The 6679-nt window shown below is 42.9% G+C and overlaps 1 protein-coding gene across 1 annotated transcript in view; it reads left to right on the top strand.

Annotated features, from left to right (window-relative positions):
* The window catches only part of kcna4 (potassium voltage-gated channel, shaker-related subfamily, member 4), a 66834-nt gene extending 60936 nt beyond the window's left edge, over window positions 1-5898 (top strand). Inside the window, exon 2 of the mRNA XM_085459827.1 lies at window positions 5869-5898. The gene's annotated coding sequence lies outside the window, so the exon portion shown is untranslated. The remainder of the gene's footprint in view (window positions 1-5868) is intronic.
* Window positions 5899-6679: the final 781 nt, after the last annotated feature.

The following is a 6679-nucleotide window of genomic DNA, read 5'->3' as shown; positions in this document are numbered from 1 at the left end:
GATCTCCTGAGTGGGCCTGACCCGGTCGCACAGCCGGGTCGACACTAAGCGCCTCGTCGCTTCACCGTGTTTGTTAGCTCAATTCATTCTGCTTCAGGTTGCACAGGCTCCGCTGTAGTTTGCGCCCAAAACGATCGTGCCTGAAAAGCGAGAAGAAACGAGGCAGTGATGTCGCTGACATCTGAATTAGTCACGTGACCGGTCTCGCTCCGCTCGTCTGCAGGAGATCAATTGAAGTGTATTCCCCAAACTCTGGAGATGCTGGGAGCAGAGAAGTGGGTAGCAACTCCGGGGGAGAGAGAGGAAGAGAGGGGAGGATGGTTGCAGTGTTGAAAAGCACTCGGGTTAAATGTGTGTGTGAGAGAAGAGAAATTTCTGTTTGTTGTCATGGTAACAGGCAGTGTGGTCTGTAGCGAAAACATATCCCTAGCATAGAGGCTTGATCAGGATCCAGCGGCTCCTCGCTAAACAGCTCCCCTCCACCATTTTGAACGTGGGAACGCTGATCGTGTTGCAAATGCTTAATGATCCGTGATGCTCTGAATCATATGAAATGCACAGATCAGCCGAGCCGAAGGGAAATGGGGACAGTTTCATATGTGAAACTCAGCTGTAGTACTATCAGGGTCGATGCAGGCTTCATAAACGGGAGGTGAGTCACTGAATTGTTGAGGGGAGCGTGAGGAAGGCGTTTCCTTTTGTGCTGTGTGGGATTTCAATGCAACCATGCACGAAGGTGAGAGGACAAAAAATGTCAACAACAGTAACATTTACTGAAGGGTTGGTATCGAACTGTGACAAATCCCAAGTGCCTTGAAGAGTTAAGAATGATTATGGTGTTTGGTGGTAACATTTATAAATATTTGTACAAAAATGCCATCACTGGCACTGTAACCTAAAAATATAACATTAAAACTACATACTTTGATTTCAACTCTAGAAATCTTTCTTAGGCCATTCAACAACTGACAGTGAATTTTAAAATATTCTTTAGGACTTTGGCAGTTCTAAGGACTGGCTGCTTGAGACCTGTTGGATCTGGATTCCTTAGAATTCAGACTTCCCCATGATGGATGGCAAACCTCTCCAGGGTGTATCCCACATTGCACCCTGTGACAGCTGCGACAGGCTCCAGCACCCCTGTGAATTCATTGAGCGTCTAAGAAAATGGATTATTATGGAGTATTAAAAATTTGTTAGTGTGTCAAAGCTGTAGACTATGTGCATAAAGGTATTGGGTGTTTTCAGTCTCATTACAACAGGTATATAAAATCCAGCATCCCAGCCATGCAGGCTGCCTTTACAACCTTCTGTGAAAGAATGGGTCAGTCTAAAGAGCTCACTGAATTTGAGCATGGTGCTGTAATTGGACGCCATCATTGCAACCAGTCGTATTCTACCATCAGCTCTAAGTGGTGTTATTGTTTAGGAAGCACAGCTACTCAGCCATGAAGTGGCAGATCATGTAAACATTAAGAACAATGCCACTGAGTGCTGAGGTGCATAGTCTATAAAGGTTGTCAATGCTCTCCTGCCTGCAGGGGTCCAAAACTTCCTGTGACATTAACATCAGCACAAAAACTTCACGCCAGGAGCTTCGTGGAATTGGTTCCATCATACTATTACACACCCATCACTTTTTTTACGTTTTTCTTTTGCTTTTTAATTCATTTTCAGTCCAATTGTTATACCTGGACTGAATCATTCAATCATAAAAAGGCGACTAACTCAAGGCATAAATCTGTCCTGTGTCTAAGAAAACTTAAAGAAACAAGTTTAAATCTCCAATCTTTTGTTAAACTTTGCTACTAGCAATCTGATATAAACATATCCGTCTTCATTCATTTGAGACAAGATTAGTCCATATAATTTGTACCCAGTTTTAAGTTAGAAGAATGCCAGATATAACAGCCTTTGATTATATTTTTACAGTGTCAAGATGATTTCCATGAGCTATCTGCTGAACTCTTAGAGTATCTCAGCATGGTCTACTGTGTGCCCTCAAAAAAAGAAAGAAAACCAGACAAGTGGAGGATAAAAGAAGTGGTGGGCCTAAAAAAACTATATACAGTGGATGAACAGCATCTGAAACTGGAAATTAAATCCAGGAAAACCTAATACAATAGAAAAACACACAGTGGAAAACTGGGATCACGGATTGGCCTCCCCAGAGCCCAGTCCTTGAAGCAGTGTGGGATCATGTTGACAGAAATTGTAACAAAAGGCAGCCAACATCAAAAGAAGAGCATTGATTGTCCTTCAAGAAGCCCAGAGAACTATTCCTGAACTATTCTATTCTATGAACCATTCCTACTACTTAAAGAAAAGATATGAAAGCTTGTCTAACAGACTTCAAGCTGTGTTGAAGAATAAAGGTGGTCATACTGAAGCTTGTTAGAACTGTATGAATGTAATCTATGTATACAGGTTTCAGTGAGTAATAGAGCACTGCATGTCATCTATAAATACTGACAGAATAAAGACTATTTTATTCTGTTTTATCATTCCGTCCTTGATAAACTTTACTGAAGTCAAACCCTTCTGTAAAAGGTCATTTTATGTTATTAATGCCAGAGATAAAACTATTTGTCCTTTCATCGTGTTTCAATGGTTTAGATTTATTCTTTGCTGTGAGATTTCAAAATCAAATTGCACAAGATGCACTAATACTTCTTGATCAAGGTATATGAATGCATTTATTTTCCTTGCATGTCTGTTACCCTTAATGTTTTATTTGAGGTTTTTAATAAAACATATATAAATGAATATATAAAATAACATTTTAAAATAAGTGAAGAAAATGATAGGACAGTGGCTGAGTAGAAGCATCATATGAAGGTTCCAGTTTTGAGTACTGGCGTTGCTGACAGTGTAAGATGCAGTGATGATGTTTGTAGATTGAAGAGGTTGAAGAGACCCCAGAGCATTTGATGCTTTTCATACATAAACTTTAGTTGGTCCAGAACTCTGATTCCACACCTGACCTTCACCAGCTCCACTGGCTTCTAGCTAAATACCTTTGTGAACTGCTGCATGTCAACGCACCCACTCGTACTCTCAGGTCTCCATCTTCTCTCCATGTCACCCCCCCCCCCCCCCCCCCCCGTTTCACTACCATGGGGTCTAGAGCCAAACATTCATGCTACTGAGTCTCTCTCCATTTCCAAAACATTTTCATTTCCTGACCGTGTTCCACCGTCACATAAATCCTCTGACTTTACATATTGGAAATTTGTTTTATTGACTTGATGGGCATTTTTGTTTATTCTTATTGTTTTTAACTTTTCTGTAAAAGGGGACGGTGAGTGTTTTGACATGAAAATGAAGTGTTAGTACTTAGTACTTATCGGGGGATCGTGGCAGTTCGTCTTGTAATTGGAAGGTTGCCGGTTCGAGCCCCAGCTCCGACAGTCTCGGTCGTTGTGTCCTTGGGCAAGACACTTCACCCGTTGCCTACTGGTGGTGGTCAGAGGGCCCGGTGGCGCCAGTGTCCGGCAGCCTCGCCTCTGTCAGTGCGCCCCAGGGCAGCTGTGGCTACAATGTAGCTCGCCAGTGTGTGAATGTGTGGATGACTGAATGTAGTGTAAAGTGCTTCGGGGTCCATAGGGACTAAGTAAAGCGCTATACACATACAGGCCATTTACCATTTACTGTGTTATTAAAAGAGTTTAAAGATGTCACAGATCAAAATGCCAGTGGCTTCACTGCCATCACAAGTTGAGCTCCACTTTACTCCTGTGAAAGACTTCCTGTGTGCAGTGTATTGAGCATGATAAGTGGATTTAAATGATGGAAGACTTACGAACATAAAAAAAAAGGTTTGAAGCAGTGGGGAGAAAAAAGGAAAATAACCTGCCAACTGGCAGAAATAGGATTAAATTTAGGTCAGGATGAGGATTAAAGTGCAGGGGTTAAGCATACAGCTTAATGAGTTAATGCTTCCAGTGGAGGTCGTCAGAAGCGTGTACGAAGGAGGCAGACAGAGTTTCAAAAAGCACGAAAGCTGCCTTGTTCAAGTACAAAGATCCTGCGTGAGATCTGGAAATCACCACTTCAGTTTTAGACTTCACTGTGAATGAAACAGACACTGAGAGACTCCTGCACACTCTTTCCACTGAGGTACACCCCGGAAAAACACACTGTCAGTCCTCCTCTCCGTCTCTTTCTCACACACTGAAGAGGAGCGAGAGTGACAGAAGAAAGCAGCATATGGAGAAGTAGCATGTGCCTGCCATTCACCCGAGACTGTAATCTTCTGCGCTGTAACCTCAGCTGTAATCTGACTGAAGTCTGCTTTGATTGTCTCTTGCGTTTGAACGAAAAAGAAAAGCATCTCCCTTCTCCTTCACGAAAACACGGCTAAAATTAGCATGACCTTTTTAAAATCTTGTTTTTCAGACACGGAAATAGAAATCAGATGGCTTGCAGGGGAAACAAAAGCCTTTCTCCCATTCTGAACATCACACAGTCTGCGCCTGGGAGCTCAGGCTTTGCATAAAATGAGCATTGATAAATTTAGCAGCGCTTACGTAACTCACGCTCAGTTTGAATCTTACCGATGAGGCAGAAAAAAAAGGCGCCTGTTTCGTCTCGGCTCCGCTTTGTTAATGAATTTTTGCGATAGAGCCGCAAACGTGCAGCACGGTGCGACGGCGGCTGCGCTTGACGGGGAGCGTGCACGGCGGGGCCACTATGCCACGCCGTGAAGGTGATGTTTGAAATGTTTGTTACTCCTCCCCATCCACCCCTCCACCCTGCAGCCCCCTCACCGCATGAATATCCGCATCCATAAACCCCAGAGAAGCTGTCAGTCTATTTTGGTGTTACCTGCGTTTGATTTTTCACAGAGTAAAAGCTTCTGGCAGAGATTTCCAGCTTCGAAAAAAAGAAAAAAGTAAGGAACTAGAACCTCACTTTTTAATATTTAAAGAATTGCCACCAAAGAATAGTTGTTTTACAAATAGCTCTGACAGTAAAAAGAATAAACCCTGTCAGTTCTGGAGGATGTGTTCTTTTCTCTTCGCTGCGTCTGGAGGCAAGGAATGCTCGGATGCGCTCAAGCACGATGGTAAGAGATACCCATCAAAGTGTGTGTGTGAGGAGAAGCCACTCTCCTTCACTCTGGATGGACAATCCCGTCTCAATTTGACTTCCATTTAAAACACATGCTGATATTTATTCGAGAAATAGCCGAGGCATTTCAGCTTCAACGCTGGCCCGATTTGGCTTCTGCGTTCGTCGGAGGGCGCAGACGGGGAAATAAAAACAGCATTGTGGCCAAATGAATGTCAATTCGTCTCATCACCAGGAACCAATTACCTCTCTCATAGACTGTTGCCTAGCTGCTTCCCTGCTCCGCTGAAATATCCAGAGGCTCGGAGGGAGAGCATACTGAAGGGGCTGCACACAATCTCTTCCAATTCTCCTCTGGCAAAATGACCATCCAGCCATGCCAAATGTGGATCAGGAGCAAGAGAGATGAGCATAACATAGGCAAAAGGAATTCTGGGTAATACAATGCAAGTGATAAGCCTTTAGATACTCCTGTGTCCATTTTGCTCAACATGATGAGACACTGTGCTGGTTGTAGGCCCAGTGTGCACTAGGTGGAGAGAACAGTGTCTCCGCTGATGAAGCAACACTAACGGAGGAGAGACGCAGCAAAGCGAAGCGAGAAGAGCCTGTTCTTCACGCTGCAAAGGAAACTTTAACAGGAGAATCGCTTAAAGTACACTGAGATAGAAGTTCCATTTTTAGACAGAATAAGAGTTTTGCTTTCTTTAATTCATCCTTAAGACACAGTTCTCAACACAGCTGGTGTTTGTATCCTGACATTGACTCATATTCTGCTTTCTCTTTGAATTGCAGGGATCGACTGACACGCTGGGTAAGTAGCCAACATATACCCTCCATTCTTTAACAGGAATTGTAACGTTTGTTTATGCATTTCAGTGATGGTTTATAGGTGGGATTTGCAATAGGAACATAGCACTTTCAGCACCTGAGACAGATGACCAATGTCGAACTAGCCAGTTACTTTGGAACAGCGGTCCCCAACCTTTTTTGCGCCACGGACCGGTTTATGTCCAACAATATTTCAAGGGCTGGCCTTTAAGGTGTTGCGGATAAATTCAACAAAATAAAACCTGTACCGGTACCAAAAAAAAAATAAGATGTATTCATAACACATGGTAAAAAGACCCAGGGAAACTGATAAAAGCAATCAAAACAAAAATACAGATGAAAACCATAAATTTAACACCTGAGCCTCAATTCTCACGACCCGGAGGTTGGGGACCGCTGCTTTAGAATACATCCACTGAAAAGACCCAATGGTCATTTATGCATTTAAAAAACAACGCTAATACCAGCAAAGAAGCTGGTTCTAGCCTCCTGCCTTCAGCAATCATTTGCCTTATGTCCTTATAGAAGTATAGGTTTGAGTGTGGACTGATGTTTGAGCAAAAACAACAATTTCAAGAAAGTAAACTTGGGTTCTGTAAGCAGGAGAGTGATTTTCCGCACTGTGTTTGCTTAATAGCACTTACTGTAATAGGTGGAATTGGAGGATTGCTTTTTTGATGATGATGATGGCCATTTAGTGATGTCACCCACCGAGCTTATAGTGGGTGTTTCAGCCTTTTATCACAGGATCCCCACACTCATATGTATGTGTGTT

Source organism: Copadichromis virginalis, linkage group LG1 (genome assembly GCF_057382275.1).
Source record: "Copadichromis virginalis isolate Kocher_CV1m ecotype Utaka linkage group LG1, C_Virginalis_male_GT1.1, whole genome shotgun sequence".
NCBI classification, from domain to species: Eukaryota; Metazoa; Chordata; class Actinopteri; order Cichliformes; family Cichlidae; genus Copadichromis; species Copadichromis virginalis.
This window is presented reverse-complemented; position numbering and strand designations above follow the sequence as displayed.